We start from the raw sequence: 19,641 nt of genomic DNA, 5'->3' as shown, positions 1-19,641 counted from the left end.
AAAATCTAATAGTCATGGAAGACTGGAATGCGGTTGTAGGAGAAGGAGTAGACGAACAGGTTACAGGAAAATATGATCTTGGGACAAGGAATCAACAACGATAACGACTATTTGAGTCCTGTAATAAATTTTAGCTAGTAATAGTGAATACTATGTTCGAGAAAAACTAGAGGAGGACTTGTACTTGGAAAAGGCCGAGTGATAAGGTGATGATTTCAGTTAGATTACATCATGGACAGAGATTCTGAAATCAGATACTGGATACCCAGCAGGCTGACATAGGCTTAGAACATAGTGCAGTAGTCATGAAGAGTGAGCTGAAGTTTAAGAAGTTAATCAGGAATAAGTGTAATGCGGAAGTAATAAGGAATGACGAGATACGCTTGAAGTTCTCTAAGGCTATAGATACAGCAATAAGGAATAGCTCAGTAGACAGTACAGCTGAAGAGGAGTGGACATCTCTAAAAAGGCAGAAATTGGAAAGAAAAATATACGTCCAAAGAATGTAACTGCGAAGAAACAGAGGGTAACAGAAGAAATACTTCATTTGAACGATGAAAGAAGGAAAAACAAAAATGTTCACGGAAATTGAGGAATACAGAAATACAAGTCGCGGAAGAACGAAATAAATAGGAAGTGCAGGGAAGCTAAGTCGAAATGACTGCATTAAAAATGTTGAGAAATGGAAAAAGAAATTATTGTCAGAAGTACGGATTCGCATATAGGAAAGTCAAAATAACTTTCGGTGAAATTAAGAGTGCAAAGGGAATTCCACTGTTAAATACAGAGGAGAAAGCGGATGTGTGGTAAAACTACGCTGAAGGCCTCTACAAGGGGGAAGATTTGTCTGATGTGATAGAAGAAGAAACAGGAGTCAATTTAGAAGTGACAGGGAATCAATTATTAGAATGTAAGAGAGCTATGTAGGACACAGTATCAAATAAGACAAGTAGAATGTATGTTCCTGGCGACATACCATATGACTTTCGGAAAAATATCATTCACACAATTCCGAAGACTGTAAGAGCTGACAAGTGCGAGAATTGTAGCAGTGAAGTGTCGAGACAACCTGTAATTCCACCTTTTACGCAGCGACACAAACTCAACACAATAGGCTGTAGGGTGGACCAAAGTAACGTATCAGGCAATCAACATCGGCAGTTGCACCGACCATTTTATTTGGTACCTTTAAACAAGAGAAATTGGCAAATAAAACCTTCCCATGTTTAAAACTACCACACATCTTTAAAAACTACCAGTCAGGTGAAAATATATTACTTCAATTTAAACATTCATAAAAACGCGGCACGTATGGCCCATTACACATTTACTGAAATGATTTAAATATTATATATTCTAAATTGTAATCAGGCTGAGGAACAATTTACTAAAATTTAACTAACGTACTCTTTCATTACGACATTGATTGTTATTACCAAAACAATTGAGAGTTCAGGCAACAATCAGATATCATGGCAAACAACAGGTTACTTAAATAGTAGGTACCACATAATTTAGCATATAAACGTAAAATTTCATGTGAGCAAACAAGATCGTGATATTCAACAACTAAGCCCAGAAAACGGACGCCCTCCCGTTCAGGTGTTTCCAATACGGGCTCGACATGGGCTCTCAGACGGGAGCTGCAACGGTCACGAAAGGGCACGAGAAAATCCCAGAACTAGTGGACATCTACAACAGACTGAAATCTGCCTTAAATAGCTAGAAACACAATAACTCATTACAACACATCACCAGTAAAATTAATACATGAAATTAATTACAATATCGATCTACTGTCATTGAAGGCATTTTAGTATCACCATCAGTAGAATCCGTTTCAGGCTATTAAACACGCAATAACAACTGGCCTTAAGGCAGGCGGTACTTAAACAAGGCCAGCAAACTGCTTTCAATGGCGGTTAAACCTTGACCGTAGGGATCTACAACGGAATGTCTCAGCACTCCAGCCCCTCGTAAATGTTAATGATCACACCACATACACTTTAAAACATTACGTGTTAAACCAATTAAAATCAACACAGTGAAGGCCAGACTCAGTAGGAGTAGCGACAGCCGCCCAAGACAATGCAGCCAATCGCACAGAACCCAGTAATGCATTCTGACCACAATTTAAAAGACAAGCAAGGCCCTTACCCTCTTGCTTGCTCGACGAAGCCAGTCGACGCAGATCCCGATGCCAGGAGACATGAAGCAAACGGAAGAAACACCAACGACCTCCCAGTAACGTCTCTCCACGCCGGCGCTATTTGCCACGGCACCGTCACCCGGGTAACAGCCCTTATAGACGTGCGCTGCTTGCTGGCTGACACCGGACCTTAGCTGTCCGCCATAAGTCCCAAAAAGCCGTTACTGCTCGACGACCCAAAGCAAAATCACACCCTCTTCCTCTCGCTCCAGATCGCCCCGGTAGGTGGCACCAGCGCGCGCTCTGTGCACACCGCCGGACACATGACCCATACTGGCGGCGGGAATATCGCTGATCGAGCCACACGGCTCAGGCACAAACAGATTAACAGCTCATGCATCCAAGTTGCTCACAAGAGTAATACACTGAAGAACGGAAAAAAATATTGAGGATCTGTTAGTTGACGATAAGTTTGGTTTTATGGAAGGTAAAGGCTCCAGAGAGGCAATTCCGACGTTGTGGTTGAAAATGTAAGCAAGACTAAAGAAAAATCAAGATACCTTCATAGGGTTCGTCGATCTGTAAAAAGCGTTCATCTATGCAAAATTGTGTAAGATGTTCGAAATCCTGAGAAAAATGGGGGTAAGCTATAGGGACAGACGGATATGTACAATATGTAGAAGAGCCAAAACGGAATAATAGGAATGGACGACCAAGAATGAAGAGCTCGGATTACAGACAGGGATTAATCTTTCGCCCCCACTGTTCGATGTGTACTTCGAAGAAGCATTGATTGAAATAAAATAAAGGTCCAGGAGTGGAATTAAAATTCAAGGTGGAAAGATATCAATGATACGACTCACTGATGTCGTTGCTATCCTGAGTGAAAGTGAAGAAGAATTTCATAATCTGCTGAATGGAAGAACAGTCTAATGAGTACTGAATATTGACTGAGAGTAAATCAAGGAAAGACGAAAGATAGGAGAAGTAGCAGAAATGAGAACAGCGAGATCAGGATGATGGTGACGAAATAGATTAAGTTAAGTAATTCTGCTACCTAGGCATCAAAATAAGCAATGACGGGCGGAGCAAAGAGAACATGAAAAGCAGACTAGCATTAGCAATTACGGCGTTCCTGGCCAAGAGAAGTCTGCTGCTATCAAACATAGGCCTTAATTTGAGGAAGAAATTCATCTGAATGTACGGTTGGAGCACAGCATTGTATGATAGTGAAACGCGGACTTTAGGAAAACCGGAAGAGAAGAGAATCGAAGCATTTGAGATCTGGTGCTACAGACGAATGTTGAAAGTTAGGTGGACTGATAACGTAAGGAATGAGAGGTTCTGCGCAGAATCGGAGAGGAAAAGAGTGTGTGGAATGCACTAACAAGAAGGAGGGATAGGATGATAGGACAAGTGTTACGACATCTGGGAATGACTTACATGGTATTACAGCGAGCTTAGAGGGGTAAAAACTGTAGAGGAAGACAGATTTTGGAATACCTCCAGCAAATAATTGAGGACGTAGCTTGCAAGTGCTACTCTGAGATGAAGAGAATGGTGCAGAAGATGAATTCGTGGCGGGCTACACGCAACCACTGAGAAGATTGATTACTAAAAACAAGATGGTTCTCAAGGGAACCTTATATACTTGTTCATGCTGAACACAGGCAAGTTCAGATGGACAGCGATCACGCAGCATACCTGTGCGATGTAGATCACAAAAATCGAGTGACTGTGGCGGTCAGGGGTATGTGGCAATTCGTCCTCGTGATCAAAAAACCAGTCTTGGAAGAATTTTGGACCACAGCTATGGAACACAGTTTTGGATCATAGCTTCACCATTAGGTAGAAAACATTGTTCAGTGAGATGGACCCGATCGGCCGAAATGGTCACATAATCCTAGGCAGTAATCCGACCTAGCACAGTAATGACATGTAATAATTGCTCTTATCTTGACACAGCTTGCAAGCCGATCAGGTTGAGAGAAAGTTTAATTGTATATCACTAGCTGGCAACATCATTCTGGTAAACACCAAAGAGTCAGTCACTATTTAGTTCTCGTATTTTCACTGTCACTGGTAGGTCATCGAGTACAGTACTGGAGTGCAGGGTTCATCCACATTTTTTTATGACGCTTATCTCCTTGAGCATACCTACATAACTTCACTCCGAAAATTTACATGGGTGCTGCATTTCCTTTTCTATAGAAGAGTATTCAGGCATTGTGTACAATGATACGTAATTACCAACAGTATAGAGGCCAGTAACATTTCCGGTTACGGGCATTTATGTTGCACTGATTCAGATCTTCATCTACATTCCTGGAAATGGAAAAAAGAACACATTGACACCGGTGTGTCAGACCCATCATACTTGCTCCGGACACTGCGAGAGGGCTGTACAAGCAATGATCACACGCATGGCACAGCGGACACACCAGGAACCGCGGTGTTGGCCGTCGAATGGCGCTAGCTGCGCAGCATTTGTGCACCGCCGCCGTCAGTGTCAGCCAGTTTGCCGTGGCATACGGAGCTCCATCGCAGTCTTTAACACTGGTAGCATGCCGCAACAGCGTGGACGTGAACCGTATGTGCAGTTGACGGACTTTGAGCGAGGGCGTATAGTGGGCATGCGGGAGGCCGGGTGGACGTACCGCCGAATTGCTCAACACGTGGGGCGTGAGGTCTCCACAGTACATCAATGCTGTTGCCAGTGGTCGACGGAAGGTGCACGTGCTCGTCGACCTGGGACCGGACCGCAGCGACGCACGGATGCACGCCAAGACCGTAGGATCCTACGCAGTGCCGTAGGGGACCGCACCGCCACTTCCCAGCAAATTAGGGACACTGTTGCTCCTGGGGTATCGGCGAGGACCATTCGCAACCGTCTCCATGAAGCTGGGCTACGGTCCCGCACACCGTTAGGCCGTCTTCCGCTCACGCTCCAACATCGTGCAGCCCGCCTCCGGTGGTGTCGCGACAGGCGTAAATGGAGGGACGAATGGAGACGTGTCGTCTTCAGCGATGAGAGTCGCTTCTGTCTTGGTGCCAATGATGGTTGTATGCGTGTTTGGCGCTATGCAGGTGAGCGCCACAATCAGGACTGCATACGACCGAGGCACACAGGGCCAACACCCGGCATCATGGTGTGGGGAGCGATCTCCTACACTGGCCGTACACCTCTGGTGATCGTCGAGGGGACACTGAATAGTGCACGGTACATCCAAACCGTCATCGAACCCATCGTTCTACCATTCCTAGACCGGCAAGGGAACTTGCTGTTCCAAAAGGACAATGCACGTCCGCATGTATCCCGTGCCACCCAACGTGCTCTAGAAGGTGTAATTCAACTACCCTGGCCAGCAGTATCTCCAGATCTGTTCCCCATTGAGCATGTTTGGGACTGGATGAAGCGTCGTCTCATGCGGTCTGCACGTCCAGCACGAACGCTGGTCCAACTGAGGTGCCAGGTGGAAATGGCATGGCAAGCCGTTCCACAGGACTACATCCAGCATCTCTACGATTGTCTCCATGGGAGAATAGCAGCCTGCATTGCTGCGAAAGGTGGATATACACTGTACTAGTGCCGACATTGTGCATGCTCTGTTGCCTGTGTGTATGTGCCTGTGGTTCTGTCAGTGTGATCATGTGATGTATCTGACCCCAGGAATGTGTCAATAAAGTTTCCCCTTCCTGGGACAATGAATTCACGGGGTTCTTATTTCAATTTCCAGGAGTGTATATCACATTCCTCATCCCACATAATGGCATGTGGGGGAGGGTACTTCTGGTACCATTAACGCATCCCTCTTTTCCTGTTCCACTTTCGAATGGCGTGCGGGAAGAATGGTTGTCGATAAACCTTTGTATTTGTACTAGTTCTTCGAATTTTCCTCTCGTGGTCATTTCACGAGATAAATGTGGGAGGAAGTAGTACGTTGTCCAACAGTTTCCGGAATATGCTCACTCGAAATTTCAATGATCCGTGGCTAGGAACATCCCAGACAGAATATATGTGGGACCAGCTCGGACGTCAACTGCGTCCCAACGCCAGTATTTAGGAAATCAAGGACCAGTTACAAAAATTGTGGGCAGCTTCCTCAGGAGAGAATACGACAGCTTTTGAAGCCCTTCCCAACCGAATCAGTAAAGGTATCCATATCAGACGGAATTCGGCGTCATACTGATAAATGGGTTCATCCTGTCAAGTTCTGCGTAACTTTGACTGGATTTTGTAATCACTGAAATAACATCAAACACCATCTCAAACCGTGTACAGAGTAGTTTTATTTCGATTCCCCTTCCCCTCTTGTTCGATTCAATTGGCTGACGGTGTATTTCAGTTCGCCTCCATAGCTTAGCACTAGCGTTTTCGCTTGTCATGCAGGGGGCCCAGGTTCGATTCCCGGCATGGAGCTGGGTGTTGTGTGTCCTTCATCATCAAGTCGCCGAAGTGGAGTCAAGTAAAAGAACTTGCAATATGGCGTCCAAACTCCCCCGCATGGCGTCTCCCGGCCAACAATGCCATACGCATATTTCATTTCTGTGTGTTTCAATATTGGAAAGATTTCGCTCAATCTCTTTACCATTCTGTCGTTGTTACAAACAACTCTCATTTCACGGATCTCGGAAACCATTGTCTTGAGTGTAACTGTAATCCGAAGATGTAGCAAAGGGAATTTGTTTTTTGTATCTACAGCCTAATACTCAACTCTAGATCCTACACTATAATACAGAAAATCAGACGTTACGCTAGAATTACGTACTCATAAAGAGCAAATCAGTAGATTCACATTATTATTATTGTTATAACACTTAAATTCCATAACACTGTTTGTGATTTTTCTCTCTTCGTCCGCAGCTCGTGGTCGTGCGGTAGCGTTCTCGCTTCCCACGCCCGGGTTCCCGCGTTCGATTCACGGCGGGGTCAGGGATTTTCTCTGCCTCGTGTTGATTGGGTGTTGTATGATGTTCTTAGGTTAGTTAGGTTTAAGTAGTTCTAAGTTGTAGGGGACTGATGACCATAGATGTTAAGTCCCATAGTGATCAGAGCCATTTGAACCATTTTTTTTTCTCTCTTCCTATTTGTCTTCATGTGCATGCTGTGATTTTCCTTTTACTTTTTCCTTCACTTACATTCAGTTTCCTTCTATATTGTAGTTCCAAAATTGTGTTGTTGGGGATGTTACTGAACTTACCATGTCGTCGCTGTCACGTTTACTTCACTGTTGCCTTCTTGAGCTTCGGGTTCTAAAATTTTTGTTATAGTTTAATCTACAAGACTCTATTCCTGTTTCACTGTCTTTGTCTTCGTTTATTTCACATGTTGTTGCGTTCATCGAAAATATTTACTAGTAAAAAAATTTTTCTTTTGACTTTCCATGACTGTTTATCTAATTCGTTAATTTTTGATTGTCAACCTTTAATTTTTGACTACATGTACGGGGACTAGATAAACCAGTTGGTATTCTAAACAGCTTCCAGTCGTCCCAGGCTGGATACGTACAGGTGCTGTATCACTTTCGAAGAAAACGTATAACATTGCTCCCTGCAAAACAGTATAAAGTTCAGGTATCGGTGACGGAGGTGGATAACGATCACGCCCACTTCTCTACAAAGCAAACCCCAAAGGATCAATCGTATTGAATCCTGGTGATTACGATAACCAGGGGAGATGCACCCATTCATATTCGTGCTCACAAAACTTGTCTGGGTCGATGAGAGTTGTTTGGACAGCATTAATTTCCAGAGCTCGAGTTATTCCGTAACGATCACGCCCACTTCTCTACAAAACAAACCCCAAAGGATCAATCGTATTGAATCCTGGTGATTACGATAACCAGGGGAGATGCACCCACTCATATTCGTGCTCACAAAACTTGTCTGGGTCGATGAGAGTTGTTTGGACAGCATTAATTTCCAGAGCTCGAGTTATTCCGTTTCTGGAAATTCCTAATTTCTCGTGATTGGAGTCTGGTAACAAGTTGAAGAAATTTAATGCTGCATTAGAGCACACCGAGACACAGTGGATTTTCTGAGCTACTAAATCGTGCCGATGTTCTGACGACATGTGCTGGAGGATGAAAAACAATAAAATCAGACTTCTCTACTTCTACACACGTGAGCCGGATGCCATTTCGCGGGTCAAGGCAGAGTGTACCTACTATCATGACTATCCCTTCCTTTCCCACTTCCACTCGCAGATGAAGAGATGAATAACCTCTCTCTATATGCCTATGTAACAGCTCTGATTTCTCTCATCTTGTCTTCGCTGTCCTTACACAAGTTATATGTTGTACTAGCTGAATCGTTCTGCATTCTGTCCCAAATATCGGATCTCTAAACTTTCTCAATAGTATTTCGGAAAAAGTACGTCTTCTTCCTTCCAGTAAATCCCACTCTCTCACGGAACATTTCTGTCAAGATCATTCGTTGATCGAATCTACTGGTGACAAAGTTAACAGCACACCTGTGAATTGCTTCTATGTTTGCATGTAATACGTCCTCACGGGTAACCAAGACCAGCAGAACTCAGAAATTGGTCGCGCAAATCTTCTGTAAGCGGTCTCCCTTACTGATGAGCTAGCCGCTCCTAGAATTACTTGAGTAAACAGAAGTCGACCACAGACTTTTTCTACAACCGATGTAAATGTGGTGAGTACAGCACCACTAATACTACAAATAACCTTATAAGTCGGACACCCACAGCTAATAAACTTGTACATAATGTGAAGGACAGTCAAACAATTTAAAATCAGAGAAGGTAAAATAGTATTTTTTTTTTAAACTGAGTGAAAGTCCAAACCTACATTAGCGGTTTATTGTGTTTTCACTGTGCGATGACCGGTTTCATGCCCTGGAGATATATATTCAGGTCATATAAATCTAGTACTGCACGTGTTACTTATTTCAAGGTACAAGTGTGCATAAAAACTACGCTCCTCGGTAAAACTTTGGATAATACAGCAGACGGCTATCCGATCCGAGCCATGCATGCTTACTAATACATCTCCTAAACATAGCCAAAAGACGAGACTTGACAGCACATGACTGAGTTGTCGTCTTTGCCGCCAAATGTGTTGGATTAATTATGCTTTTATTTTACTTTAAGAGTGTGGTCGTTTGCCCACTTCGTAATTTTGTGCTATTCTGCTCTCTTGCGGTTTGTTTCTTTAGCGCTTAATAACTGTTGTTGACTGTATGGTTCTTGTAACACCCAAAGCAAAAATAAAGGGAAAAAAGTCATTTCTGGATCTGTCCAGCTTTCCTACATGTTGTAAGGCTTTTTATGTGAACTTCGAAGCGAAAATACGAACGTGGAATAAATTATTATTCAAATTTAGTTATTATCATCTTTACATTTAGCACTTTCCGTTGAAGTTCTTAGGACTGGGATGAATGAAACGCAATGCTAGCTTCAACGATATGGATGAAATAAAAAGAACTGATGAACAGATGATCATAACTTTATTGGAAACATATTGCATAAAAGTGCTCGCCAACTTCAAGCATGTGTCTTTATTCCTGAGTACTTCTGTGCTACACTTCATTGCGACATTGATTCTTCCGGACTAGGCTCCTAAGATTCGGACTACTAAACTGTGATCTCAGTCTATGTAACTGCTAAAGGGCACGCTTTAGAATCTAATACCTTATTTTGGTACATCTTCATACCATGATGTTATCTAACTGGAATTTTGATGTATCAGGAGGCCTTCTCCAAGCGTATCTTGTGATTCTTGAATAGAGTATTCGCTATTAATAGCTGAAATTCATTACAGAATTCAATTCTTCTTTTCCTCTCTCATTGCTACTACCCAGCACTTATTCTCCCGCATGCCTTTCTTCTTCTTGTTCCTTTCCAACAGCATTTCAGTCCCTCATTACTATTCGATTTTCTTCTACCGTCATCTACTGGACTACCCTTCCAATTTCGTAATATACTTTCTAAATTTCTTCATTATGTGCTTACGACGTCGCCGGGTATATCTGAACTGTTGTTGTCGGTGTTGACCTGCTGTCGACTGATGAGAAGATCTGTTCACAGTAACTCTTTCTCCTACCTTCCTATTCATAATTAATCCTACTGCCATTGTACCATTTTCTGTTGCTGTTGATATTACCCTATAATAGTCTGGCAAGAAAACCTTCTCTCCTTTCCATTTCACTTTACTTTAGTTACACTGACCGTCTCTAGAATGAGCCTTTGTATATTATCAGGGTACTTTTTAGTTAAAGGCCATATGTCCTGAAGATAAATGTCACGTTTCTTTAATTCTGTTGTTTCCATTGTCTTCTGCATCCTCATGCCGTTCAATATCAGTGCTGATTCTCCCTCCTTTCAGCAAACGTTTTTACGCAAAGGCCAGGAAAGTGCCCTGAACGTCTCTCCACTCGTTCTCACTCTTTGACAAGACCGTTGGCAGAATGAGGGTGACTTCTTATGTTGGATCTCTTCGGACGCCTTTACTGATGATTTGTATTCAAAATATAAGAAAAGCTGAGGTTCAATCCCCGACCATCGGTCCCAGAACTTTCTGATTCCTAGTCAAAGACGCTATTCCCTTTGGTTACCAACTTACAATCTTTTTTTTAAACTTAATTTCTTGACTAACTGTCTTTTATATCTTTAATACAGTCCAAAATAGCTCCCTTTTCGACTATATTAAAAAAAAGCGGTCAGGATATGTGGCCAAGAGTCGCTACCCGATATCTGGCCCCGTTTCGTTCGCCCATTCCGAACTAAGAGGGATGGAGGCCATAGGATTCAATATGGCCGAAATGCATCAAAGAACTTTTTTTTTGTACGGTCACCAATGTATTACATACTGAGGCAAATGGAGGCCGGTCCTCGTTGGCTACCATACAACAAGAAAAGCAAAAGATTTCCTCTCATTATGACGTGAGGCTGCTCCATGGCGCGACCCCTAGACCTCGGGTTGATACCGAACAAAATCCTGTGACACAAAATGTCACCCCGGCCGCAGTGGCCGAGCGGTTCTAGGCGCTTCAGTCCGGAACCACGCTGCTGCTACGGTCGCAGTTTAGAATCCTGCCTCGGGCATGGATGTGTGTAATGTCCTTAGGTTAGTTAGGTTTTAGTAGTTATAAGTCAAGGGGACTGATGACCTCTGATGTTAAATCCCATAGTGCTTAGAGCCATTTTTGAACAAAATATCGCGTCTTAGTTAATTACATGAAGTATAAATTTTGCTCCTTTGTAAACAGTTTAACGATGCAGAGCGTAGGGCTAGAAGAAACATAATAAAGAATTCTTGTCACGACAGAAATGTTATTGTGATGTTGTTGAGCTACACAGTCTTTCAGTTTTGAAGATAATTCTGCGAACACACAATTAACACATATGCGACTGTACGAGCACATTAGTGGCAACGTTAAACTCTAAAGGTTTAGTTATTATCTTCTACATGTTTAAAACGTGGAATTTGTGCAGTTTTCACACGGGTTGTTTGTGTTCTGCGTCAGTCATTTCACACGATTGGGTTTTAATCAGTATCGTCTAAGAGAGATCGCGGACGGATCGATGTGAGAAGGAAGAACTACGCGTTGGTAGTCCTCGGTAGTGGCGAGCTCCTCTGCATCTCATTATTGGGTCGCCCTCTGCAGGCGCGATCCCAACGATCGAAGCCACACCTGTGTCCAGATGGATGGAGGCAAACAACTCACACGAATAGCGCTCTGGGGACCAATATTCTTTGTTTACCAGGCGACGCGGAAATATGGCACAATGGTCTGGCCGCATCCTCTGGGGCCGCCACGGACGTGGCTTACTCCAATATACGCCTGGCCGACCGACGTACTTGATCCATCACCTGTCGTCTACATTTTCAGTTTCACGTCAACACCTGAACCTCGGTAAAGAGTGACAAATTTCCGTGGAGACGATCCACAACCATTTCTTGTTTCAATAATTTTTTACGGGCTAAACTACATGCTCCCAACGCCTCATCAGTATTAATTTGATGGAAATAAGTTTCAGTAATATAAGCTACAGAAATAACGCATCACAACAATAAGTGATCACCAAGCAGAATCAAATAACGAGCTCACAGGTGAATTACAAATTGCGTTACTTTATAATTAGTGTGCTTAATTGAAACAATACAACTGAGAAATATAGTGTAACATAACTGTGAGCTATATACGTCAATAAGGTGCTGAACACCAACCTTATCTCACTAGCAAATCGTAAATGGCGAGTGAAGGCTACATGGGCAGGCGACACTACGCTCGTAGTGTGTTAAAGGCTGGGAATTTGGGGCCGATGGGAAAGTGTTCTAATGGCCCATGCAGATAAAGTGACCGCTTGAGATCTACGTAAGAGTCCCCATCCACCACAAATTTTGACCTGTTGCATTGATTCATTTCAGTGCCCAAATATGGCTAACGTCATTGAAAAACCTTGTGTACTATTTATATCGCCGCTGGATAACATAAGCTGTCAGTTCTTTTGGAGATGTCCGAAAGAACAGACACCACATTGGGTAAGGTCGGTTAAGACCACGCGTCTGGTAAGAGTTCGTAGTGGTATTTTCTCTACAGTGGCGACATTCTACATCTACATCTACATCCATACTCCGCAGGCCACCTAACGGTGTGTGGCGGAGGGTACCCTGAGTACCTCTATCGGTTCTCCCTTCTATTCCAGTCTCGTATTGTACGTGGAAAGAAGGATTGTCGGTATGCTTCTGTGTGGGCTCTAATCTCTCTGATTTTATCCTCATGGTCTCTTCGCGAGATATACGTAGGAGGGAGCAATATACTGCTTGACTCTTCGGTGAAGGTATGTTCTCGAAACTTTAACAAAAGCCCGTATCGAGCTACTGAGCGTCTCTCCTGCAGAGTCTTCCACTGGAGTTTATCTATCATCTCCGTAACGCTTTCGCAATTACTAAATGATCCTGTAACGAAGCGCGCTGCTCTCCGTTCGATCTTCTCTATCTCTTCTATCAACCCTACCTGGTGCGGATCCCACACTGCTGAGCAGTATTCAAGCATTGGGCGAACAAGCGTACTGTAACCTACTTCCTTTCTTGTCGGATTGCATTTCCTTAGGATTCTTCCAATGAATCTCAGTCTGGCATCTGCTTTACCGACGATCAACTTTATATGATCATTCCATTTTAAATCACTCCTAATGAGTACTCCCAGATAATTTATGGAATTAACTGCTTCCAGTTGCTGACCTGCTATTTTATAGCTAAATGATAAGGGACCTATCTTTCTATGTATTCGCATCACATACACTTGTCTACATTGAGATTCAATTGCCATTCCGTGCACCATGCGTCAATTCGCTGCAGATCCTCCTGCATTTCAGTACAATTTTCCATTGTTGCAACCTCTCGATACACCACAGCATCATCTGCAAAAAGCCTCAGTGAACTTCCGATGTCATCCACCAGGTCATTTATGTATATTGTGATCCACAACGGAAAACCACGTTCAGCTGTTGGTTCTATATTTCCACCATCACATGTAGTCTCGAAGGTTTAGCCAGATTAATTGCTTGTAGCGGACAAATATAAGTTTTTGTTTCAGATTATGTAATCCTAAGTTGTACATCGTAAGCAGCGAGCACTACCTAGGTATACGCTAGGAAATAAAATTATTTGCCAAGAGAATCACCATTCTATGAGAAACAAACCATGGTACAACACACAGCGGAACCAAGCAGAAACTGCCATTTGTGATTTTCTTTTTACCTGTGTGGAGCATCGGCTTAGAGTACGCTGTAAGATAGCAGGGAAACTACGGGCGTCCTCTTAACCCCCTCCCCACTTCGTTTTTAACGACCACTAAATCCCGGAAGACCCATGAGGCGGACAGAGTTTTAATTCGAGCTGTATATTCTAGAGTAGCAGCAATCCAAACACCTCAGCAATCCTTCGAGTTACTGGGAATATTCCCATGCAATCCGGATGTCCTCACAGCAGAAGACTTTGCTCCATCAGTAATCACTGAGAGAGCCCGATTTCCAACAACTCAGGAAGGCAAAGGAGTTTATCAGGAGCCCATGATAAATGTGCTCCTCGGTGACAGCTGATTTGTCTTTGCAGTCACCAGGAAAGAACGAAGAACGTAACACAAATAAATTTTAGAGAGCTAGTGTACGAACAGCTGTAGACCTATCCAGTGTTTATCCTCTGCCAAAATGTAATCGACGCACAACAAAGAAGAAAATGTAAAAAAAAAGACCGAGAAAAATGCATTCTTACACAATCATGCTAAACTAGACAAAATCAAGAAGAGACAAAATACCAGTACTAACAATACAGTTTTTCTAGGGCTAATCTGGACTTAACCACATCATATTCAGCAAGAACCAGGTCCAAATCCAAGGAAGGATCTCAAGATATGAACTGCTCAGATTGCGATAAAGTCTACAAGGAGGAAGACTGGGTTAAGTGTGATCAAATATGCACAGTTTATGACGTACATGGTGTATTTTCATGTGATTTATGTTAGTGCGTACTCTTTGACTAAATGTCGTGTACTCTTTCCGGACGACGCGCTATGTCTACGAACGAGCAATGGCTTACATACGTTCACATTTAAGGTTTATGTTAAATGTTAGCCAGTTGTAACTGACGTATGTTGTTCCCAAATAAACCAGCAATAATTTGTTATGAGAAAAGTTTGTCTTAACTGCCTCAGCTACTAGGTTTGATTTGTTAAATACTAATGTGTACTATTTCCGAAATTCCCCAACAGGGTGAGTCACTTAATATGTAACACCCCTTTTATTTCCGGAAGCGGTTGAAATGACGAGTACAGTGATATAATGCTTCTCAATGCTGAGTTTGAAATTCTTCGCAAAAGAAACCGAGAAGTATTCTAAAACTGAAAGAGAAGTCGGCTGGAATCGGCTGGTGCTTTGTAAACACACTCATGGTGTGCCACGTCGACTTATCAAGTGTTTCGTCTGTTCAGTGGCCTCCAGTGAACTTGTAGCAGGACTTGTGTCGTCTATCGGCAGGTCAGTTCTGTTTCAACATTTCTTCCACGCATAGTTATACTTCAGTGAGGAGAAGTCAGACATGCTACTTTTATACGGCGAATGGTGCCACGAGACGTATTGCCAAGGAATGTGGGATCATCCAGAGGAGTGTCATTCGCATCTTGCATCGACATAAATTCCACCCTTTCCATCTGTCCCTAAATCACTCACTTGAAATATGTGATTTCGGAAGCAGCTCAGAATCTTGCTGGTTTGCTCTGCATTGCTTGGGAGGCAATACTACGCTTTTCCAGACTACTGATCGGCTGAAAATGCACGCCGGCGTCGTCAGATACAACAGCGACCGTGAAGCTTAAATTTCACTGTGGGACCTTACTTCATCCCAGAGGGCATTAAATGGACATACGTATGCACACTTTCTTACGAGCCGGCCACGGTGGCCGAGAGGTTCTAGGCGCTTCAGTCCGGACTGCGCGACAGCTACGGTCGCAACGAGCGAAGTGGCGCGGTGGTTAGCACACTGGACTCGCATTCGGGAGGACGACGGTTCAATCCCGTCTCCAGCCATCCTGATTTAGGTTTTCCGTGATTTCCCTAAATCGTGTCAGGCAAGTGCCGGGATGGTTCCTTTGAAAGGGCACGGCCGATTTACTTCACAATCCTTCCCTAACCCGAGCTTGCGCTCCGTCTCTAATGACCTCGTTGTCGACGGGACGTTAAACACTAACCACCACCATCACCACCTGCTACGGTCGCAGGTTCGAATCCTGCCACGGGCATGGATGTGTGTGACGTTCTTAGGTTAGTTAGGTTAAAGTAGTTCTTCTAGAAGATGTACCACTGCATAAGGAAAAGTGTATGTAGTTACAACACGATGGCTGCCCACCTTACTCTTGCCGTGTTTCAACGCAAATATGGAATGAAAAGTTTTCTAACCTCTGAATAAGACGGAATGCTGCAGTACAATGGCTGGCCACATATTTTTTATTTCATTCGATGGGGACACTGAAAGATGCCGTTTATGATAAAACCCCAACAGTGTCAGATAATATACGCAGTCGAATCACCACAGGCATGCAACATCTTATCGTCAAATGTACCTGTACTTTTATCTGACCATTTAGATTCGAATGCCGATTGCAAATGTGCTTACAATTGATGGTAAATAGTTTGAGCACATACTTGAGTAAAGATTAAAATTATTTTCGTTAAGGAAAGTATTTATTGTGTAGTTGATAAGTCGGCATTGTGAATGTAATGTTTAGTTTACATAAAGTGTATTCCATCAAATTACAGTATCGTGTATTATTTATAGACACATTCGTCCGACAACATGTGGCTTACATTAATAAGCGTTCTGGAGTCTCTAGGCAAAGATAGTTTAGGTATTAGAGGATGGTCGGGTAAGGTGGCCACTCTAATTGAAATTGAATTTCCATGAAATCATAACTATTAACAGTCACTTTTGGGATATACATCTGGAATCTACATACTGTAAGGTATCACATCAAATATGCATAGCTAATGTAAAAATATATTTCATAAGGTATAGAAAAGTTTTTGTGAATGCTAACTTAGTGGCCACTTTTTCCTATATAAAGAGGTAACGTGGGCGGCCCTTTGTCACCACTCCCAGATAGACTGCTCAGTTTAAAAAAATGGGTAAGCACATAGTTTTTTAATTTTTTTTCGACATTGGGTATAATTAGCAGAACAATAACACAAATGAGAAAGGAACGTGTTGGAATACATTGTTGGCACAAAAAGCTTAACAAACGACAATTATTAATTATTCCTAACTATGTAAATAGAGAAAACAACAACTAGCTATGGATTACTATTTCTGTCTAATTGATTCACAGTTAACCCACTCAGAAACAATATTATGTCATGTACACAATTCGCAAGTGAATTTGTCATCGCCCCCATGACATCCAGCTCACTGTTCATGACGGCCGGAGTGGCCGTGCGGTTCTAGGCGCTACAGTCTGGAACCGAGCCACCGCTACGGTCGCAGCTTCAAGTCCTGCCTCGGGCATGGATGTGTGTGATGTCCTTAGGTTAGTTAGGTTTAAGTAGTTCTAAGTTCTAGGCGACTGATGACCTCAGAAGTTACGTTGCATAGTGCTTAGAGCCATTTGAACCATTTTTCTCACTGTTCATGCGCCCAGACTTTACAGCTCCGACGTCTTACCCATCCTTCATTTTCTTTAGACCTAGAAAATGCTTTCTTGCAGTAAAAGCAGTTTGTGGTACTGTACTCATCATTGGAATTTTCTTCTTCCATTTATTATTGAAAAAGTTTAGTTTAGAAGAAACCCTTAGCGTTTGGTCCCACTTTTAGCTTCTTTCATTTATGTTGTGTTGTCTTACATTCTAAAATATTGTCTGTTTTTCTTTGAACTTTTTTTATTTCATTAAAAGCTCTCATCTTCCTTTCTTTTAGCTTCAGCCGACACGTTTCTATAAGGGCTTGAAGTGAGTATGGTAGTCTTATTTTTTTTACCACTAGTTTCTCTTCGATTCACACCTTGTTTCTTACGTAAAGTTCTTACATCCCTTGGGCTAAAGTGGAACCTACCTGTTGGACACTCAAGAGGGACGTTCTTCAGTGGTGTAATGCTGAGGGGAGCCTTCTTTTGGAGAAGGCTTGTTGCTGTTGTTGTGGTCTTCAGTCCTGAGACTGGTTTGATGCAGCTCTCCATGCTAATCTATCCTGTGCAAGCTTCTTCATGTCCCAGTACGTACTGCAGCCTACATCCCTCTGAATCTGCGTAGTATATTCATCTCTTGGTCTCCCTCTGCGATTTTTACCCTCCACGCTGCCCTCCAATACTAAATTGGTGATCCCTTGATGCCTCAGAACGTGTCCTACCAACCAATTACTTCTTCTACTCAAGTTGTGCCACAAATTCCTCTTCTCCCCAATCCTTTTTAGTACTTCCTCATTAGTTATGTGATCTATCCACTTACTATACAGCATTCTTCTGTAGCAACACATTTCGAAAGCTTCTATTCTCTTCTTGTCCAAACTAGTTATCGTCCATGTTTCACTCCCATACATGGCTACACTCCATGGAAATACTTTCAGAAACGACTTCCTGACACTTAAATCTATACTCGATGTTAACAAATTTCTCTTCTTCAGAAACGTTTGCCTTGCCATTGCCAGTCTACATTTTATATCCTTTCTACTTCGACCATCATCAGTTATTTTACTCTCCAAATAGCAAAACTCCTTTACTACTTTAAGTGTCTCATTTTCCAGCCTAATTCCCTCAGCATCATCCGACTTAGTTCGACTACATTCCATTATCCTCGTTTTGCTTTTGTTGATGTTCATTTTATATCCTCCTTTCAAGATACTGTCCATTCCGTTCAACTGCTCTTCCAAGTCCTTTGCTGTCTCTGACAGAATAACTATGTCATCAGCGAACCTCGAACTTTTTATTTCCTCTCCATGGACTTTAATACCTACTCCGGCTTTTTTTTCTTTCCATCACTGCTTGCTCAATATACAGATTGAACAACATCGGGGAGAGGCTACAACCCTGTCTCACTCCCATCTCAACCACTGCTTCCCTTTCATGTCCCTCCATCTGGTTTCTGTACAAATTGTAAATAGCATTTCGCTCCCTATATTTTACCCCTGCCACCTTCAAAATTTCAGAGTATTCCAGTCAACATTGTCAAAAGTTTTCTTTAAGTCTACATACTCTAGAAACGTAGGTTTGCCTTTTCTTGATCTAGCTTCTACAATAAGTCATAGGTTCAGTATTGTGTCATGTGTTCCCGTATTTCTACGGAATCCAAACTGATCTTCCCCAAGGTCGGCTTCTACCACTTTTTCCATTCGTCTGTAGAGATTTCGCGTTATTATTTTGTAGCCGTGACTTATTTTACTGATAGTTCGGTAATTTTCACATCTGTCAACGCCTGCTTTCTTTGGGATTGGAATTATTATATTCTTCTTGAAGTCTGAGGGTATTTCGCCTGTCTCATACATTTTGCTCACCAGATGGTAGAGTTTTTTCAGGACTGGCTCTCCCGAGGCTGTCAGTAGTTCTGATGGAATGGTGTTACTCCCGGGGCCTTGTTTCGACTTAGGTCTGTCAGTGCTGTGTCAAACTCTTCACGCAGTATCATATCTCCCATTACATCTTCATCTACATCCTCTTCCATTTCTATAACATTGTCCTCAAGTACATCGCCCTTGTATGGACCCTCTATATACCTCTTCCACCTTTCTGCTTTCCGTTCCTTGCTTAGAACTGGGCTTCCCATCTGAGCTCTTGATATTCACACAAGTCGTTCTCTTTTCTCCAAATGTCTCTTTAATTTTCCTGTAGGCAATATCTGTCTGACCCCTATTGAGATAAGCCTCTACATTCTTACGTTTGTCCTCTAGCCATGCCTGCTTAACCATTTTGCACTTCCTGTCGATCTCATTTTTGTGACGTTTGTATTCTATTTTGCTTGCTTCATTTACTGCATTTTTATATTTTCT

The sequence above is a fragment of the Schistocerca gregaria genome, chromosome 4 (assembly GCF_023897955.1).
Source record: "Schistocerca gregaria isolate iqSchGreg1 chromosome 4, iqSchGreg1.2, whole genome shotgun sequence".
In the NCBI taxonomy this organism is placed as follows: Eukaryota; Metazoa; Arthropoda; class Insecta; order Orthoptera; family Acrididae; genus Schistocerca; species Schistocerca gregaria.
Note: the sequence above shows the minus strand (reverse complement) of the source record.